At 41.6% G+C, this 22,445-nt stretch overlaps 1 protein-coding gene across 2 annotated transcripts in view; it reads right to left on the reverse strand.

The window, feature by feature from the left end:
- Window positions 1-17,007, reverse strand: part of LOC143325029 (uncharacterized) — a 98,140-nt gene extending 81,133 nt beyond the window's left edge. For both annotated transcript variants that reach the window (XM_076737895.1, XM_076737896.1), the window contains exons 1-2: window positions 16,950-17,007; window positions 15,118-15,493 (exon numbers count right to left, since the gene is read on the reverse strand). The gene's annotated coding sequence lies outside the window, so the exon portion shown is untranslated. The remainder of the gene's footprint in view (window positions 1-15,117; window positions 15,494-16,949) is intronic.
- Window positions 17,008-22,445: the final 5,438 nt, after the last annotated feature.

Below are 22,445 nucleotides of genomic sequence, written 5' to 3' on the forward strand. Positions count from 1 at the left end.
CACACACACACACACACACACACACACACACAAACAAACAGTATACTGTGACAAAAAGAAGCAATGATCTACATCATGATTATCTCATCAGCACCTTACAGCAATGTTTCTAATACATCAGTTTTAATTACTCTGGTGGTGACAGACATCGTTTCTCCACATGCCATGTTTGTGTTTAAGTCTGTGTTTGCTTAAACTTGCAGTGCACGCTCCTTTTCATTCTCCTACATAGAATTAGCCTCAGTTATGTCAATGTATTGATCGCTTCTGAGTGGTCTGAAATAGCCAGGGATGCATGAAAAAGGGTTACAAGGTGCTGCTTTGTTTCTGAAGCTCTGCTGCCTTAGAAAATAGAGACTGAAAAAGAACCGTGGAAAAAGGCTAGCAGTAGTTGTTTAATTACAGCTACACAAATGCAATTTCATAGAAAATACTCATAGTAGGTATGTTCATACATATGTACTATTCTCTCAATCACAATAGTTGACAAATCAAATGAAATAATTAAAAGACAGCTTTAGGACCATACGTTACCCTCAAGTCAAAGTTGAATAAAGGGCACACACATATGGAAACACATATATGAAAAGCTGCTAGCTTCCCAGATGTGATTAATGAAGTGAGAGTCTCAGTCGACCCCTCTGACCTGCACCAAGGCCGTATAGGACTGGAGCTAGAGCCCCGAGGCAGTGTGCATGTTTGTGTGTGTTAATGGGTGAATGAGAGAAAGAGGTGTGTTTGTGCATGTGTGTTACCGAGTCTGTTTTTATGTGTGTTTATACATATGCATACGTTCATACTGTGTGTGTGTAAACGTGTTTCTGCAAGTGTGTCTGCGTGTGCACTCGAAGCAACATGCCCTGAGGCTGTGACAGACGGACTCTAAACCACGTTACCCACACACCCCACTGCCTCGCTTAATAGTGCATGAGATAAGAACATTTGGACTTCAAAATGCCCCCACCACCATCGCCACCAACCCCTCCTCCATGGGAAATTGAGTTTTATGGCTCCCCAGTTTGAGACAATAGCTCCAATGGTTTGGATTGCTGAAAGGAAATTCCATGTCAACAACTAGAGATGTCCTAGATGGGTTGACTAGGAAACCTAATATAAACAAAGACACACTCGGTAGCTCAACGGTACAGTATGGGTGAAACTGCACACTTTGCGCATACACACTCAGAGGCGAGCACATACTGCATGTGTACACACATGCTGCAAACACAGACGTAAATAAACAGACATACACTGACACAGATGCACAGGCAGACACACTGCACACATGGGCATGAACACATGTACACCAAGGGACACAAACAGGCTGGCATACACACACAAGGAAAGCAAAAACACACTACATCACAATTCATCCATCAACATTTACTGTGTACAAAATATTAGGTCCACCTGCTCCTTCCATCATATCGGCTGTCTGAGAAGAGCCCCGTCTCCTACAAATGACATTTATATACAACTAATTAGCAAAAACCTTTTAAAGGAAAAATAATGTAGACGGCGTTATGTTTTGTATGAACATAGTGACCAAAATCAAAAATGTTGAGACTAAATGTGTGTTTACTGACAACATATTTCATTTGTTTTTACACCATAATCTTCCAATGCATTATCCACTGGTAGTGACTACAGCCTTATTCAGCTTTTTATGGTTATATTTAGTGACAGCACTTGGTTGATGTTAGGGAAAGATCATGGTCTGTTTTAATACAGGAAAAGTTAACAGTAATCACAATCTTACCCTGACATTAGCCAAACTGCTTTTGTTGACTAACCCTGACCACACTCTGGACGTGAACCCTGCATTCTGGTGTCACAGTCCTGCACTTTGGATGCCCACCATCCAACCCATCCACCTACCTGAGACTCCAGCACATTACATAAATGCAGTATTTCATATACTCAAACAAACGTTGGCCCTAAACATAATCAAGTCAGCATTTACGTAATTAAGAATGCAAATTAGTGGTATATAAATGTCATGTCTAGGAGACGGGGTTGCTGAGATCGTGAAAAAGGAGTTAAGTCAACAGTCAAAAAGTTGACCAGAAGCAGACAGTATTCTGTTCTCCAAACTGTGTTGCTATAACAACTGGATAATTTCTTGTGCGCAGAGCCAGGTTGAAGTCAGGAAGCTGCGACTTTGCAAGTTCTGTGTTTAAAATCACAATACCACAGACTACACAACAATTATGCTTAAACCCTTCCCAACTCTGGAATCTCGGTTTAATCTTCCTATGGCTTTACTGGTGTGGTATGGCAACCAAAGGAATGAGCAAAGTAATCCAAAACTCACTCAAAAAGTAATAAATCATGATCCTCCCAATGCAAGTGAGAGGTAATCTGAGGAGTGAAACCTACTGAAACAGCAAACTCTCACAGAGATCCGATGAACGCATGTGACTCTGCAAGACAGTGACTCAGTCAGGGAGAGATGAAAGCAGCGCACACCTGCAAAAAGGGCTGATCAACAAACCATTGTAGAGGTGGAACACTAAGGCCTCTAGCTAAAGGAAACAGAAAGAGGGAAAGAGGCAGGCATTTAAAAAACATAAAATCCATCACTGTTAAGAGGACACTTGAGCATATTTATGCTCAAATGCTGTAATGTAGACGGAGAGAGACAGAGTGGGAGGAAGAGGCAGAGAGAGACACAGCCAGAAACGTACAGAGAGAGAGAGAGAAATAGAAACAGACATGCAGCCAGCCAGAGAGGCAGCCAGAGATCAAGAGAAATAGTGAGGAAGAGAGAAAAAGACAGATAGGCATCCCAACTGTGACAGTCGGACCGCATTGGCGCAAGAATACTTAACGTGCAAATACTGAAAGACAGCAACGCAGACCAGCATGAAACAGAGAGAGAGAGAGAGGAAGAGGAACAGGGAGAGGCAGCAGGGAAGGAAGTCAAAGTGTAACTAGAGGGGAGAGAAAAAGAGAAAAAGCGACAGAAGAGGAGTGTATGAGTGAGAGCTTGAGATGATGAGAGAGACACACACATAGAGAGTGCATTACTCAGCAGGGGTTCTTACATGCTCGTCTCAGGGCACAGTCCGACAGAAATACTCCACATGACAAGGACAACTTGTCTTTCCCCACCACACTCTCTTTAGCCCTCGTTCTACGACTGTGAAACAGGCTGTAAACCAGCCAACCAGATTAGCAGCCATCCACACTATAAAAGATGACTGCAGAAAACTTTGTTGGATTAATGAAGTTTTTACAAGGACGTGACAAAGGGACTGCTGTAACTTCCACGAAGACAGCATGTCCCAGAGTGCGCTCTTTTAAAAACAATAATAATCATGCCACTTAGTGTAGTATTTATACCAAATGAGATGTTTCTTTGCTTTCACAAGGTCTGACAATATCTTTAGTGCCTTTGGAAGCCTCTGGGACAGGTGAGTCAGCACAAAATGACAGCATATTATTAGTCGACCACACTAAGGTACTGAGTTCCTCTGAGACTAGAATAACACAGACCCTTGTCTAAAAGTCTGGAGTTACCCTTTCAAGTGAATGCAAATTGGTACCTGAAGTTTCAAGAAGTAATGTTAACATTTGTGGCTGGCACGGCTGCTGTCACTGTCGAATTTGCATTTCTGTCTAGCATCATTTCTGTCAGTGTGGAGCCGCGTGAACTGGCGGTGAACTGAAGAGGAGTCTGGCTCAGTGCTCTCACTGTCTATTGTGGCACGGCAGCATCTCACTGTGCATGTGTGTGAGAGAGAAAATCAGACAGAGAAATTAAGTCAGAGAAAGAGATAAAGAGGCAGAGAGGAGGGGAGGGGAGGGCGAGGGGGAACGAAAGATGGAATAAATTAGAGGGGGGCAAACAGATAGCAAGTCAGGGAGTGAAATGGAGGGAGAGAGTGTTGGAGAGAAAGTGTAAACATCCATTTGCCAGCGTCCTTGTGTCTGCGTGCTTTCATACTGAATATCTGTGTGTCTGAGTGGCCACAGTTCACTGTGTCAGCATTAACACACCCAGCTGAGGACATCAGAGAGCTTACTAAGTACCTGGTAAAGCAGCCTCTTTCTACCTGCATGCAAACAACAGCAGCACAGAGACCAACACACACACACACACACACACACACACACACACACACACACACACACACACACACACACACACACACAGCAGGAAAAGGAGAGGCTCACAAATGAACACAGAATCGATGATGCACACTCACATATATGCATACTGGTGAGGCTGAAAGTGGATTATCTACCCAACCCAACTGAAAGGTAGCCTGACTGGTGCACAGGGATTAACTTTGCATGTGCAGGAATATTCAAATTAATCTGAATTTAATTTTAGCCAGAACGAGGCCAGTCAGGTTCCTCAAGGCTGCCTGAGGTGGCGATGTGAAGGCAGGTAATTTGGAATAAAAGTAAATGAGTCATATTAATGGACAATTAGGTTGCATGTGAACATTCTTAATTCCCCCTAGGCCAATTAAGGTGTTTGCATGGAGCCACTTTAATTTGGGAAGAGAGCAAATTAGGGCTGCGAACTAGTTATTAGCCAGAACGTAACATGGTGCTAGTAAAGCAGTTCCACTAGTTACACGAGGAGTGTCCAAGTAAATTAGTTTGAGTTGTCATGATTAAGACAACAGTACATGTTTATGTAATGAGGGATATTTCATTATTAGATGGTTAACTGACCATTTTCTTGTTCCAAAGTAAGAATAATGTGCCGACAGATTACAGAGTCACTTGTCAGTCTGGCTACTGACAGCTATCTGAAAGCTTACACTGCCTGTCTGTCAGAGTGTGCAGGCTAACAGGCTAATGCATAATTGAAAGCATGATTCATGCTTACTCAGCTCGTTTCTCGGCTGAAGATGAAGCTTTGACCTTGTCTGAAAAGAAATGTGTGTCCACTGTGATTCAGCACTGGGTGGTTAGTATTAATAAGAGCAGTGTCTTAATGTTGAGGTGTTGTGAACATTGCCACAGGCTGTGCCAAACACTGTGTGTGGGCTTGGTGTGCGTGAGTGTCATACTTTCAGTGGCTAACATTGTCACACACACATACAGTACACACGGTCTGAGTCAGAATCTAATTTTATTCAGTGAGGACATTTACAAGTACCATGAATTTGACCTTATGAACTGGCGCTGGCAACACAGCACAGTACAGAATGGCTAAAGGCTGACGCATAGTAATTAGATGCATAATAATAAGAACAGGGCATGACTTAGCCTTATTCAGCCACATTCCCACCAGAGATTACACATTGACCTCATATGAAAAGACCTGAAAAGAAATATGTCAGCCTTTATTCTCCACTGGATCTTTTATATTGTCTATAAAAGCCTTGGCTTTAAACCACAATCTGGATTTTTTTGACCGAGGACAAACTCTCATTAGTGGAGGATTATTGCAGGTGAAAATAATGATTTAGATAGCTTGCCACATGCTAAGATACATATATCTATTTCAATAAGTATGCCCATTATTTCAAAGTGCTTTCAAATTAAATTCAAACTCCTACTTAACTGTTGTGTGCTGTGCAATGTTTCATGGGAAATTGGGAATGTATCCAGCAGTGTTCAGCATACAGGCTGTATTCAGCATGGGACTACTACATTATTGAGAGCGGGGCATTTACTTGGGCTTATTCAGCCCATTTCCAGGCACTCAGATTATGCCTCGCACTGGACTGGAAAATCGTGTCAATGCAGATACTGTTACGGGAAGGCTTTCATAGTCTGAGGCATAATCTGCCTCCAGGAAACCCAACTTTTTACATTAACCATCCCATGGCACACTCATGCACAAAGATTCCCGGACATGATCCCTGATCTCTGATGCAGAATATTAAAAAACAAAAGTTCACTGATACATTTTGAGTCATCTGACGGTAAGACATTACACCATCATACAGCATTCGAATTAATCTTGTATCAGCAAAACGTGCATCTGAGAGGAGAAAGATTTGGATGGACAGATGAAGGGAGAGGAAAAACAGGAATAGACATGCTTGTGGACAAATCCATACGTTTACTTCATTATGCCTCAGTTGATTTTTCATATTTGATTAACCTCTTTAAGATTTGTTTTGAAGCCACTTTTATTAAACTTTCCATATTTATGCTAAACACATGGACATATATTTTATCACATACAGCATAAACGTTTCTAAACAGCAGCTGCCAGATACTGTCTGTGTCAAGAGCTCAGAAAATTAACTTGAAAAGAGAAAACACATGCATGCACACACACACAAAAACAACCTACAAACTAGAGTTACAAGCCGGGGTCTTAAAGCAGTACAGTTGTCCACATGTGATCTATTATCTGTCCAAGGGACAGACACAGCTATGAGCCAGAGGATCCAGAGATCTTCATCCCACACTGTAATCTTGATATAAAAAAATCTCATACTCTGAATACAGTGTTATTTGTATGTATACACAAACGAATAAAGGGGTGTGTAATACCCACAACGGCAGAGATGTAGACAGTTTAAAGTCTGATATCTCAGCTAGTGTTACAGGACATAATCTGACTTATCACACCATATCCAGCTAAGCTCAGATATCTCCATCACAGCAGATCTGATTCAGCACTAGTCAACCATAGTACACAGTCCTGACAAGGGGTTACAAAGCAAAAAAAGATATGATACTAGATAACATTTTGGATTAGCCTGCTCGGCTATCACTGCCCCAACTGTGGCAAGCATAAAGCATCACATAAATATACACAAAGATATTATTTTAGGTTTTCCAGTTAAAATGCTTCCTGTTTAATGCTGATAGTCAACTCACTGTAATCTGACAGCTATATCTGAACAAGATTACAGCTCATAACTCCATGAAAATACCTCGAAGCTCTCAAATAGCCACATTACTGTGGATTAGCGTTATACCAGTAGGACGGTGCAATATCAGCTGTAGACACCTGTTTTATATTTAGCTTTCTATCTGAAGTTTCCAAGTAGAGCACATGCTGGAAGAGGGAAATACAAATCCACTATGCTTTATATCATTAAATAAGTAAGGACAAAAATATGGGATTGTATCGTATTATCTAAAAAAAAAAAAAAGGAGAGTAAGACAGAAACAAATTGTCACAAAGTGACACTTCCAGGGCAGCTGGATTGGAGTTGTGCTCATTTACTGCACTCCCTCATGGTTTTACATCACCGTAGATTCTCAGTCATTCTGCAGCGCCTTCATCCCTTTATGAAATATTTGCTATTTTGCTGTGATCTTTTTTGTTTTGCAAAGCAAATATTTTTAAATAATTACTGTCAAAATATTACACATTCTCAGGAAATCAGAGGATGCCAGTTTCAAACAGAACTGGAGGCTTTCATTTTCCTTTCAGCTTACAGACTACGGCTGGCACACGCTTTAGTCTGTGCTTAACTGGGTTGTGACTGACAGTTGAGGCAGGTTACCATCTAATGTGGAGAAACATTGCTTTCTGATTTTCTGATTTTGTAGAAGGAAATGTGGGAAGGTGACACAACAGAGATTTGTTTACAAGTAGAAAGGAGGTAAGCAGCCCCTCTGCTGTCTTCCCTCATCTCAGCTCTTAGTTTCCCAAAACTATACATAACCTGGAAAAAGGAACAGCACTGTAAACTTCAGCTGCCTGCTGACCGAGGTCAGGGACAGTTCTTAAAATGCTATGCCCTCACTGCATAGCAAAGGAGATGTAACCTCCATATGAATATTGGTCAGGGTGTCAAAACTATTACCAGTGAGACCGTACAAAGGGTACCACTTGTGTACATGTTGGGCATCACACCACAGTATGGATTTCAGCCAGACAGATCCTATGTGGCACTAAAGTAAGATGAGAGTTAAATGCACAATATGTAACATTTCCATATCAAAATGTTTAAAAATGACCAGATGTTATTTGTTAAGTTGTGTACTTACATTATCCCAAATGTTTCCAACAATGTTCCAACTCAGAGAAGTCATTCATTTTATTCAAGGTAATGGTGCATTTCATTTGGTCACCTGTCAATGGCAATGTGGGAAACACCAGAGTCAGAGGGTGAGGAACAAAGTCACAGACGCGATTAAACGTAACACGAATGAAACGAGAACAGATCATCTCCTCTGTGTACTTTTCTGTCCGAGTTGCATCAGTTTTCAACTGCAATGGTGGTTGTTTCACAATCAAGACCACAACTCCCACCATCCAACAAAGTCTGTCTTTTGTAATTGTTTTGATTAAGAGACCCCTAGAGGCAGAAGCTACATACTTTGCATTTAAGGTGCCATCATCTGCTGCACCACCTCCCGCACACGTGCATCCTGTCCTGCTCCAGTGGAGAAGAAAAGAGAGGAGCCACAGTTTTGGTGTGGCGCAAACATGACAAACCAAGAGCCATGGGCAGCCATCCTAATCCTCCCACTCTGGGAGGTTCAACATATGTCAGCTCAAACTTTTTGTTCTTGGTACAAAGGGGTCAGAGGGATAACTGTGCATGGAGAAAAGCAGCAACATAGTCAGGTCAGGTACTTGCATGTAAGACTGAGCACACAGTGTGGATGACAGTCCAAGCATTCACTAAACATGGGTCTTATTCTCCAAGCTGATGGTCAAGCCATGAGTCCATCACTGGCAACGCTGCTCTCTATAATGAAGTGTCCTTGCAGTTTAACTGTTCTGTGATTGGTTTAAACATCCAAGCTGGCTCAATTGATTTTCAAATGGATGCCTTAGAGCTCCTGTAACTCATAAAAATTGGGTTTTTGATATGTAGTCTGGCTCTGCAAGGCCAGCAAAAGGCTGACAGGGGCCGCATAGGTGCAGGCATGGCTATAATCTCAGTTGATAATATGGACCGTTTGCCAATATGATGGCTGCAACTGCTGCCACACAGCTTGCATGAACATGAGTAACCCTCCTACGCTCAACTTACTTTTCTTTACGCTTAATTATTCATTTAGTTGGCCTCATGACATCCACATTGCACATGCAGACAGCAAACACAAAGGATGACACATAGCTTTTGCTTTCATACAACATACACATATTTATTTTGCATAAGTCAACGGTACACTAGTTTCTACTTGTAGTGTGCACATTTAGTTATTTTTCTATACAGTCACACTGCAGTTTGTCTCTTTAGTTTGCCTTAAGTTCTAATAGCTTGTCTTTTGAGCTACCTGTGTTGAGGGTCCGGCTGCTGCTAGAGGGACATCGGGCCAGGCCTGAGCAAAGGATGTGGTTGTTTGAACAGAGCGGCTAAATACAGGAAGTGGCCAATTGGACTGAACCAAGTACCTGCAGCATCAGGGGGAGTTTATGGTCTGATCAGCCAGTATATATGTTATGCTTTGTGTGCAGGTTTGTTTTTGTCTTTGTCTGGTCAGTTCAGTCTGTTTAAGTTATAATAGCCTGACTTAAGTTCTGTTTAGTTGGCCTCTTTTGGGGGCCCAGAACATTTATGTATTGACTAATTTTTGTGCAAATACATCTATTTTTCTGAAAAACCACCTGGGACTCCTCATGCCTGTCTGCTTGGTCCCTCACACCACACATGGACCAAATTGCTATTTGGCAACAGAAGTCTTTTATAGAGGCTGTTTCAGCAACGCTGATGGAAAGTGGTGGTAACTGGTGGTGGGGTGTGTGGCAGAAAGTTTAGAGCAGGGGTTCTGGCATAAAAAGCAACAGGAGCAGTTCAATGCTTACACTTCTATTAAGACGGTACAAGAAATAATTTGATAAGTAGCGTGAACAAAGAGTGCCACTTTTACGGTCTAGAATTTGTTAAACAGGATAACAGACCACAAATACTGAACTAGCTGTGAATAAAGATGTTTTCAAAATGTGGTGCAAAACCAGAAATGAGTGCATAGAATAAAAGCTGTCATCAAAATGCCTCTACACTGAGTTTTTATCACAGCATTAAACCACAGTAAATCACAGTATCAAAGCTCACAGATACCGATATCACTTAACTGCACTGTGCCTTCAGTATGAAAGCCAGTGTTATCCTCTAATGACACATGGGTGTGTGTGTTTGTGTCTATAAAATCACTGCTTCTTAATCTCCTAACTACCAGACAATAACAGATTTGTCTGTGATAAAATCCTAGTCTTTACACATGTGTCTGTCTGTCTGTCTGTCTACCAGGCAAATCTATCTTCATATGTGTTTGTGTGCAGTTGCTCTGTGTGATTATTCCCATGTGGGTATTACTGATGTATGCGTGTCCTGTGTGTGAGTGTGTGTGTGTGTGTGTGTGAGTGTGTGTGTGAGTGTGTGTGTGTGTGTGTGTGTGTGTGTGTGGGGAGCAGATTTAGCTTTGATAAAACCCCAGTCTTTGGAAGGATTATCGGTCCATCCGCAGACAGCAACATGCTGTGCATTTATGGAGGTAATAAGTTGACCTGCAATAGACAGACGGACAACTGGCTAAAGCTGTTATTGGAAATTGTGTCCCTATGTATAGCTATAACTGGGCAGGGATGAAGGAGGAGCAGAAAGCAATATCTTCAGGGGCAGTTAGACCTGCTGCGCAGCACACCATGTGAGCTCTCATCCAGTGAATTTTGATTTGGCGCTTACCTTTATGTGTTTTCCGACTGATTTGTCAAGCTATTGTCTGCAGTTCGGTTTTGACTTCTCTGAAATCCCAGAGGGCAAATCTGCAGTCGCCAGAAAAGTATAAGCACACAGTGTGGCATTAAACAAGACATTAACATTTAAACCCAAACGATATAAATGTATAAATAACTAAACAGCATTCTACATCACAAAGCCGTGTCCTCACTTTCCCTCAGAGATCTGAACCATTGCTTTAGACACAATAACAATGTTTTTAGCTTGATTTCAGTAGTTGCACCATTATTTAACATTATCCGCCAGCTATTTTTCATTGCGTGATTCGGGTTTTTCAAACTAGGACAAAATCTCTCAAAAGGTCATTGGATGGTGGATGCAGGCTGAATGGTTTTCAGGTCAAAGCAGTTAAATAAATCTGTTCAGCTGTTATTTGCCAAAGCAAACCTTGTGTTGTTCATGAGCTCATAGCTCATTCAAATGTTACCTATCTGAGAAAAGCCTTTCACTTAGCAGTCTCATTGGCTGTAAAGAACAGGAAGCTCTGGAGGACTATGTTTTCTGTAAACTCAGTCACACTCAGTCAGAAATAAAATGACTACCGCACTCTGTCATAGTGAGAGAATTTCTACAAAGGGAAGAGAAGCAAATATAGAGAGCACTATAAAGCTTACTATCTGTCTTATTCTTGGCCTTTTCATCTCTCTTTCTTGCTTTCCCCCCTTCCCTCTCATTCTGTCTCACTTCTTCTCTCTTTCCAGCCCATCATTTACCCCCATGTCTCTTTTCCTTGCTTCATCTCCCTATGTTCCCTCTCTATCTCTTCCTCCCCTCCCTCAAACGCTCTGCCTTGTGCGCAGTCGTAAAGAAATAATTTATTCCTGTCCCCCAGTGCGGGTATGTATTAGCATGCCAGCAGAGCACGTTAACTTATCTCGCGGCTACAGGCTCTGAGTGGTAAAACTAAGCTCTGATAGTTTGCAACAGGATGACCACAGAATGCCTGTAGCTTGGAGAATTAGGACTGTCGTCACGATTAGTAATGGTGGGCCTAATGTTTTACTGCACTGTAATTTACTGTACTGTACCCACAGTGTAGTGTCCTGTATGACTGAATGATATGCACAGAGGGAACATCAACCAAAATTAAGCTGTTAGGGAAAATTAAACAACATTTTTATTACAGCCGCTTTTGAGTACTTGCTCCTCTTAACCAATTTAGTCTCTTTTTTTTGTCAAGGCACATAGTACATAACACATACAAAATCTGTTTGAGCGGCTGTTCCACTTTGAGGATCCAGCTCGAAATTTATTTGTCCATCTGTCAGTGCTTGTATCAGAGCATCAAGCATTACATTTCAGAGTGCAAAAATAGTATGAATTCAATAAAGCGCAGCATAAACATGCACAGTGGTGGGTCAACAGTGTTTCATGTGTAAGTAACAAATGCTGCAAAAACAGATTGGACCTTAACTGGTATTTGTTGCTGATATTGTTGTTTGATGAACCAGAAAATATACCTAGTGTACGCACAAATGTATGATACTGATTTCTGGGACTACAAGCTGTAATGCCCACAAGCTACATGCAATGGATGGTTAAACTAAACCTGATAGCTTTCCTGAGGCTGACCACAGGATGTCTCAGAGAATTAGGCTTAGAATAGTGATTAGTTATTCTAGGCCTAATGTTGTATTCTAGTCTAATACACTTTGCATAGCATCAGAGCAGCTCAAAGACATGCCGAGCGTAACAGAACTCTAACTTAAAAAGAATAACACAGACTAAGATCCACTAATATGTTGATGTGTGTAGGACTGGCATCAATGTACTTCTCTGCTCCAACACAGCACTATGCTTTATGGTCCTAATCAGGCTTCACCAGAAACAGAATGAAGCACTTTATATTAGTGTAATAGCAAATGCAGATGGATGAGAGATTATGGTGACACAGATTTAGTTGTGCATATGCTGCAGAGAAAGAGATGGTGTGAAACCATTGCCCATTTTAATGAGCATTCCAGCTTAGAGGGATATTGAGACTTCAGAGCTGGAAGATGCCACAGATTGCTGTGCTAATGTTGTCCCATGTAACTCAGTGGATTAGGTTGAGAAGCTCAACTCCCACTGGGACGTCTATGCAAAAAATAAAGTATTCTCTCATAATGCGTCCACCAAATGGCAAATGTTATGAAAACTGCACTGTACTTGATAATAGCATTACAGATAAGCAATGTAATTAAGCTACACACAGTGGAGCATACTGTATTGTAGCAGAAACCATGCCTGTGCAATGCCTATTAAGAGCTCAGCGCTGGGCCTGTCACAATGATTAGTTATGCTAAACCTGATGTTTCTGTTTTACTCACAAGTTCATTAACTGGGTACTGGATTGAATCTGCCCACTTATAATCCACAGTATCATAGGTAAATGGTAGAGCTTACACAATTACATGTACAACAACGGAGCAAAAGGGGTGAAATTCGAGGGTTGCTCAAGCAGGAAAGCAGGTAAAGATTACTGGTTGTCTGGTGGATGGTGAACATGAGATGCACTGCATACTCGGTCTCTCTGTACACCTCAATACCCCAACAGCCCTCTACTCTCACTCTCTCTCTCTCTCACATCCTCTGTCTGTGCTTAATGTAGACTTCATGACTCATCAGCACCCATACACTACCACTGACCTATATCTGTCCCACCTGTGTGTCACAGTGTTGACTGACCCACATTCCCACTGATCCAGTCACTTACAGGCTGTGACCTGAGCCTCAGCCACAAAACCAGCAGGATATTTTCCCTGAGTCTTAAAGCTCAACTGATAACAAGTGCAGGTAATTTGATCTGCAGCTGGCCTAGATGTGGTCAGGTAGCCATATATTCTTTTCCCTACAAATCTGATGTTTTGATCCTAATTGAGGTTATCATTAAGGGAATCTTAATCATTTATTTTCTCTCATAAAAGCATGAATTAATTAATGGCCACATGAAAAAGGAGAGCATTATCAGTTGGCTGAGCGTACAATTTTGATCATTTATCTTCATTAGCCTGGATGTTGTTTCCTCAAATTCTCATTTAAATCCATTTTTTCCAAGGGCTAAACAAAGAAAGTGTCATCTCTTCTCGCTCATGTTGTTCCTTGCATACAGCGTGCTTACGAGCTAATACTGAGCGGACATGGTAGATTAACATCAGCGCACACAGCCAAGAGCAACATCCCTGTATTTGTGCCTCTCTCTGCTGCAGAGTAACGCATGGTGAAAATGTGATGCTGCAGGACCATGTGGGCTGCCATGCACAGAGGCTGGGGGCGGAGCTTGGATGCTGACAAGTACCACTGCATGCTCTCATTGGCTCTCAATGACATCATTGATAAGGAGTAAGTCTCTCTCTCTCTGTCTCTCTCTCTCTCTCTCACACACACACACACCACAGTAGAAGCACAGGTTAAGACGGCTGCATGCATTTCTCATCACTTGTTTTCCAAGATTTAACAAGCTTGACTAAATTAACTGCTGCACAAAATCAGGCACAATACACATCGGCCCTCTTCATTTCAAAGCTCCCCCTCTTCCATTCTGTCCCGTCAGTCAACTAAAGGATCAGAAGAAACATTTCTCCAACTGCCGTCCACTAGAGCAACAACTCAGGGGGCATTTCATACAACTGAGGTACATTTGTATGTCAAACATTGGCATGAGAGACATCTAAAAGGCAAATGTGACTCAGAAGACCTGATTATGAAGAAATGACTTAGGCCAAATGGACTGCATGGATAAGTCAAGTCTGCTTAGACAGAAACTTTGCATTTGACACAGTAGAGTTGCATACAGTATCTGATCAGTAAGGAAAATGAGTGCAACTTTGCCATTAATTAAAAGATACTGGTTTACAAGGTAGAGGTGCACACCACTGTTAAAGATATTATTAATTGGAAGACATTTCAGTGCATAAGCTGCATAGTTGTCATGCAGTGGCAAAAACTTGGTTCTAGGCACTTTATGGGCCTCTGTGCGTGCGCGTGCGTCTATTCCACCGAGAAGTCAACCCTGAATGTCGTGGCGTCCGTTTATAAAAACCCCGGCTGTAAATCCCAGTTTCTGTATCAATAAACATTTGTAAAATCCCCAATTGTCTGCCAGACTTCTTACATTGACATGACATGATAAACTGGTGAATGACATAATCACATTATGATTGTCTCCAAGCTACCACGGATTAGAGGAAAAATTATTTGTGAAGGGCCCATAGCACTGATTTGCTTTACAGATGAGCCTTCGAACATAATTTATCAAATTTGTCTTGATTTTTGCTCGCTTGTTGTCCCTTATAAGGATGGGAAGTGGACCATAAAAGCCACACTCAAATGGTACAGCACTGGGGCAACACAGCCTGTGCCATAATTCGACTGATATTGGAAATAAATGCAGGGTGTTTGGTGTGTGTGTGTGTGTGTGTGTGTGTGTGTGTGTGCTGAGGGATGAGGGGTTCTAATGGACAAGAGGTCGGACAAGTGACACATCCCAATACAAAGCAACATTACCTACCCATGCGGAGGGCCGAGGAGGATCTCAAATGCAATATCCTGCTATCCCAGTGACTTTGGGCCGGGGAGTGTCTTGTGGAGAGACACACTACACATTTTTATAATCCTCCAAGTGTCTCCATGCGTTTTAGATTTCCAAGTGTGCCTAAAACGCATCCCGCCTGGCACTGCTGTTGCTGCTGAAGTTTAAATCCTTACGAGATGAGTCTTCACCTTCTCCAAAAGAAAACTGCACAGTCTCTTAATCCTCCTCTGCGTCTCAAAAGCCGCTTGATAAGTGACTCTGTGCATCTTCCATGTGATTTCCACATATTTTTATTTCCTTAACCTTCCACGGGAGAAAACGCTTTGCTGGTTAATCTGGTGTTAAAATCCACCTAAGGACAGGAATCAAGAAAAAGACACATTGAAATCAGTTCAGTTAAAATGTTGTGTCACTGCAACAAATTTGCTCATTGTTTAAAGAAGAAAAAAAAATGATACATCATATTATAAATTATATCTGCACTCTAGATGTCAATCTGCTAGGTTGTGGAAAAGTTGGAGTGAGTTTGAAATAAGTTGAAAAAGTTGCAAAAACAAATGCATTCAAAACCAAATATTTCCCAGAAAGCGAAACTCATTTTGATTCGTATAACAAATCAATCTTGTGACTGTAAATTCTCTTCTGTGTTGCCTAATAAAAAGTTTAAGGGTAGGGCTACTGTACAATGGAATGCAGCAAATTCAAACAAGTTGTTTGGCCACACCTTCACATGATGAAGAAAGTTTTTAGTCTAAAAATCCTGTAAACTACATTTCTTATATTTGAGACACTAACTAAAAATCAAAGAGAAACTCTCTCATAAACCTTAAGTTAGTGACTATTTATCAAGACATGATCCGGCGGGTTTCTATATATTTAAAAGAAAAAAACGAGAGAAAAGCTTATTCAACACTTTGAATATTAGACAGCTAAATTCAAAATATTTTTTTAGTCCGTGGAAATCATTTTAAGCGCTCCAAAAAGTTGTTTCCCTGTAGATTTGCGCTCCTTTCTGCTGGTTTTCTTTGTATGGACTGAGAACAAAGGAGCCTTTACTGTAACAAAGAAGCTGCAGCGACTTATACCTGTTGCTCTGTCTCCAATAAACTATAACAAGTTTCTTAGTGATTTCGAGACCAACCTATTTTATGCAGATCTTCATGCCTCCAAACACCATTCCTTATTCGCGCAACAAGTTTAATTCTGAGTCACTGTTTTGTGTCTTAGAGACTTTACACCTGATTGCATTGTTCTGAATTCCCACAGTGCACTGGCAACTTCGTAAGACCACGAACACCACTATCGTGAAACTGCTGCACGAGGAAGAAAACTATTTACAAACAATTCATGAACTAATACTTGTCACTTTGTCTGTTTTCCAGCGTGCGTAAAAGGTCCTTTTCTCCGCAAACTTCTGACAGGCAGTTGCTTTGTCTTGTGCGTCGCAACATCCCCAAGAGACAAAAAAATCGGCAGCACTACAAACTCCATCTCACCTCCACTAAAGCTCACTGACAATGAATTCTCGGGATCATATGCTGAGTATTATTGAGCGTTATGAAGATGCGTGCCTGAGCATCCCCTCAAGTTCTCTCCTCAAAGCGCCCCGCATCAGACAAAGGAAAAGGGGACCGCTCCTCTCGCTCTCTCTCTGCCCGCTGCCTCTGTTTGTCTATGTCTCTCTCCCTCTCTCTCCTGCTTTGTGCTCAAGTTTGAGCGCTGACGCACCAACTACAGCAGCAACTTTTCACTGGAAATAAATTCGAAAATCGCTCCAGGGGTGCAAGCGAAGGCAGTAGACAACTCACCTGTGGGTGGTTTGCTCTGTGCGGGTCGCCGTGCGTCGTGGAAAAAGTTTGAGAGGGCACATCCAGCTTTGTGTTGTGGAGTCCCCCTTTGTCTACACGTGTGATAGATGGATGGGGCTCTTCTTGGCCGCGCCTAGTTCATTTCGCTATCCAAAGAGTCCCGCCCTCTCAAAGTCAAACAACTATGCACACAACAGTATAGACGGACAGTAGATGTGTGTGTGATCACTATCAGGGAGCGCGGTGGGTATTTATTTGCTTTAAGGTTGGATTTATTTATTTATATGAGCTCACTAACTTCACTTTATCAGTTTATTTATTTTCCCCCCGATTAATAAATCAATCAGTCTGTCCTGAAATATCTATTTATCTCATTTTTATTCATTTTATCTAATTAATTATATTAACATTTTATTCATGTGCCATCCACTTGTTTACCCACTCAGGCCTCTTTGTTTGCACCTTACAGGTTTCCCCCCTTTGAGGACTGTCATCTCTCTCTTTCTCTTACTCTCTTATTCTAATGGCCAAGAAACTAATGCTTAAAACTGTCACACTGAACACTCTTTGCTTCATCATTTCTTTCTTCCCCCCCTTTCTTTTCTCATCCTTTATCCTCACTGTTTGTGTACACATTGTAGCACGGGCTGGCTGACAAACAAAAACTTTCCCGGATGCACCGCCTGGAGACTACCATTGTGTCTGGACAGCAGCAGCAGCAGCAGCAGCAGGGGAACAAAGGAAGAGACAAAAGGAAAAAAAGGTCTCATTGTTTTGTAATGCACAGTGTGGCAGTAAATATAAATAATGACAAGGAGCAGCGCTGCCACTGCAAGGTGAAACCTCTTAAGCTGAGGTGCCTGGGAGGTTTAGGAAAAAATCATCCTGCTGATTCTCATCTTGTACCTTTTCTGGTTTTTACATGTAACAAGAATATTTTGGTATAAAACACTATTATTATTCAATTGCTTAATTGCACTCCCACAGAGTGATTATATATATAACTAGATTCAGTGTTTGTATCCATGTACATTCAAATTTGGTAATTTTACAAACAAGACGTGCATTATTAATCAGTTTGAATTGTCATTCCACTCTATTGTTCTCATTGTGCGAATTACACACATGAAACTGATCACATCCTAAATTTGTTTAAACTGAGGACAATAGGTAAGAATCTGTAGGGTCCGGTGTCAAACTACTGTTACATGCATCAGTCTTTCTTAAGACAAAGCGCTGTGCATTTTCTTTTGGCAAGACCATTTCCAGCTATATAGTAACACAAGATGTACACAAGAAACGAAAGTAACACAAGATGCTGTTGGTGTTGGAGTCAGTGGTGGCAGCAGTGGTAAAATTTTGCACATGTGTGTCGGGAAGGAAGGAGGGAGGGCGAGAGGGGAAATTAAGTAGACAAGAGAGACAAGCAGACGCAGAGAAGGAGTCCTAACTGTGTCTCCCCTCTGCCAGTTGTTCGTCTACATCTTTGTCCTGATTGTGATATTTTATTTCCCTCAAAGAAATAAATGAACCAGACAAACAACACACATGCATATGCAAAAACATGCACTGCCGGTTATTAGGTAACACACTCATTTGCAGGCAGATAAAAATGTAGACTGTGTGGCCCTGCCTGTTACACTGCACCCGCTTCCAACAGACAGACAGACAAGTAGTTCCTCTATATCTTGGCAGACAGACACACAGGAAGTACCGCCCTCACCCCCATCTACCTGGGTCCTGAAAACAGACCAGTCACACAAACAGGAACTTGTCTGTGTGTTCCAGTGTGTGTGATGTTTCTGTTTGTGTCAGTGCGAGCCTACGGGAACATCTCAGATGCACAGACAGAGCTGGTCAGGTTGAGACGAGAAAACTAAAGATAACAGGCGCCATCACCGCTGCTTCCTCATATGCCAGGCAGAGAGAAATAAATAATGAAAAGGGAATGCAGTGCTCACAGTGAAACCTGCGTCAATTGAAGACAACAGAAACAGATGGTGTTCGTACAAAGAAAGACATGAGAAAAGAAGTTTTTAAAAATGCATACAACAGAGAGGGCGAAGAAATAGCCATATCTACACCAGCACAACCACTGCACCAACCACCCCCGTCTGGGCTAAGCATAGAACAGCTACACATGCAGACAGGCAGACATGGAGATACAGTCATGCCTCTCTCACCCCCCTCTGGCAGAGCTCTTATCCTCCCTGCTGTGGTTTTACTGGGCCACTGACTCCAGCAGTCAGCCTGTTCTCTGCTCTGCTCTGCCCTGGCTGCTGCCTGCATATCTCCCACTGAGGAGTCAGCTGAGCCAGGCATGAGACTGCACACTGAACAGGCTACATACAGCTTAGAGGAGCTTAACACACACAGAGAAGTGCTGGAGCTGTTGGGAAATTTGCAAGATTATACCACACACTGAAGATATTATCTCCTCGCAGGGCTCATATTTATCATCACGGTGTTAAGAAATAGAGTAATATACACTGTTGGTGCTACAAAATGCATATGACTGCGAGCTGAAAAGAAGACGGTGTTTACATTCCATGTGAAGTCAGCAGTTAGCTCTGTCTGCCAATTAAGCTCTGAAAAAAATGCATATATCTGCATATTGGTGTAATGCTGCAAGGGCTTAGTTATAGCAGCTTCATAAAAACAGTTATGGATTATTGCACAAGTGCACAGCCACTGTTTTCCCTCTACAGCTGCGAACATATAGTGCAGCTTTTTGCACGGAGCAAATGAATGTTGAATGTACTGCATACAACACAATTACATGTGCTGTCTGTTGTGTGTCTTGCACTCATCTTTATCCCCTCCCCTGTCATCCTATTACTGTGAAACTCATGACACCAGTGGTGAATAAAGTTAACCTGATTTTGACATTACAGTTTTATGAAATACATACTAAACATCTTGCTTCTTACCTACTCATTACACACAGGCAATTAGACTGATGTGACGTGCACAGGACCGCTCATTTAAATTGATACTGGAGATGCATTTGGCTGCATACTGTACACAAAATAATGAACTGGCTGAAATGACTTGCTACATATAGCGCATGCAATGTATGCAAAATTAATTAAACATTAAAAACATGCATATCACTGTGACCTGAAACAACCACTGGTGTGTAATGGCTCCACATAGTCATAATAATTTCATACAGCTAATTAAGCTATTATGCAATAGAATAGAATACTTCTAAAGTATTGCTGCAAGGTTCAAACTGCATGCTGAAGATCCTTGAAAGTATCAAACTGAAGGATATGATATGTTTTAATGATGTTGCATTGTTAAATAGTTTGTTCTTTTATACCATGGAGCCTGACAGAAGACAAGGAACACTGATTTTTTAAAAGAGACATATTTGTTGATGTGTGAGACCGACATGCAAGGCCTGGTCTTACTGCAGGGATACCCCTGTCATGTGATTTTAATTTTATGCATAGTACTTCAACCACATCCACACACACACATGCACACACAGACACGCACATGCCGTAGACAGACAGACATGCTTGTCAGCTATGCTGGAGGGCCCTTGGCTGACTGCTGCTAAACCAGCCCTTCCCCCTCAATAAGGGTCTGTCTGGGAGAGGGGGAAGGGAAATCATGACTGTCTGAACACCAGACAGCCAGCATACAGCACACACAACAGGCTGGAATAGAATAGAATAAAACAGAGCATCAGTTTGCCGAGCCAGAAGATGTAGCTTTTGAACTGATAATTGTGTATTCTCCAAGAAAGAGCCTTTATTATAGCTATCCCCTTATCATTCAGCCAATTAAGGTGACCCTAGTAGCAGTGCAGCTTTTATTAATGATATAAATGAGCAACATTTTAGTCTTCAGCAGGAATACATTTTAGGCAATTAGACAAACCTAAGCAGGCAACATAATTGGCAACTCAAGAAGCACATTAGCAACGATGCTGTTAGTCATGGGATGATGGTAAAACTGCTTAGCCCCATCACTTCAGAGTCTGTGTAATAAGAGTTCTAGGCAAATACATACACCACCTGTGCAATGTATAGATATATTAATAGCAGCCCCATGCTGTGAAGCTTCATCTGGTCAGCATAGCTTTTCATGTTCTTGGCTTCAGATGAGTCTATGAGCATTATCCAGGGGGTGATGTTACAAAGGATGCAGGCAGTACGTATTTATTTCATCTGCAGATGTTCCCCACTGCATCAGCCTTTTAACAGTGATTGTTTTGTAAAACAGCAAGGAACAAACATTATGTCTGTCCACAATATTCATTATGATGTTTGATGGTTGTAAAGATTTGTGTGAACTTAAAAACTAATAATTTGGTCATTTGTTGGGGTTTCTGAAGACAGCTCCAAGTCAAAAGATGCTCTGAGGTTGATTCATGTTTTTCAGTGGGTTGGATTATAGTTTGTGCATTCTGTTGACTTCAAGTGTCTTCATACAGTAACAGAAAGGTTGTACTTTACACATAATGCTTTTGATTTTAACCCTGAAGCCACAAATCAATGCTGCATGGCTATTTAAACAGATGTATATATAGATTGTGGTTTCTTCCTGATGTGATAACCTGAGTAATATACTTACACAAATCACATCTATTGGGGCTGTGCATACCCACTCTGTTATGTCATATGGCTATATAACCATCAGTGTGGGATAACCAGGTCTCAGACACTCCCCTACTAGGATACCTTTTGAATGCATGATGTAGACTACAGCCTTATGGGGGCTTAACATGAAAACATATCAAATATGTTCCAGGATGGGGTTAAAGTGATCTTATTGATTTTCTCTGTCTATCTAAATACATCTATTTCCTGCCTCCACAGTGGCGTTATAAGCTTCCAAAAGGCTTTACAAAATCAAGACCATCCCAAGTGTATGGAGGGGGGGGAGTCTGCTAAGACTCTCTCAAAGTCAGTCCTGCCTATTGTAGTGTAACTGAGAATAAAAGTGAGCTTTTTCATAGCTCGGAGATGAGCTTTCCAAAAGCTTGGTAGACCATCCGTGGGCCACTTCCTCTCAATGTAGAAGACATTGTTGTGTACAAGGAAGTCTCAAAAAGACTGTGCAGACGAGAAATAAATCCCCTTTCCATTCTGTAAATGAAAATCTTAACTGATTAGCAACTACATTAAGTATCTATAGCAAACATAGCCTTTTCATTTACATCTCACACTGCAGTGCCTGCAATCATTTTGCCTCCCTTTGAGGAAGTTGGTGTTTATTGGAGTGGATTTCCCAAAAGCATCTCTCAGCCCATGTTTGTTGGTTACTCCATGATTACCACTTCTGTGAACAAGCCATGCAGTGATGTTTGCCATGCATTTTGTTTGTACCCAGCTGTGTTGTCAGCTAGCACAAAGCAGGTGCAGTGGTTGAATGAGTGGATAACTTGGATTGGCCTGGTTGTGTTCCTGCTTTGAATTGTTTACTCTCAGTTTAGTATATCTTTTTGGAAAGATTAGTGACATGCTAGTCAATGCACAAAGT

This window comes from Chaetodon auriga, chromosome 8 (assembly GCF_051107435.1).
Source record: "Chaetodon auriga isolate fChaAug3 chromosome 8, fChaAug3.hap1, whole genome shotgun sequence".
NCBI lineage: Eukaryota > Metazoa > Chordata > Actinopteri > Chaetodontiformes > Chaetodontidae > Chaetodon > Chaetodon auriga.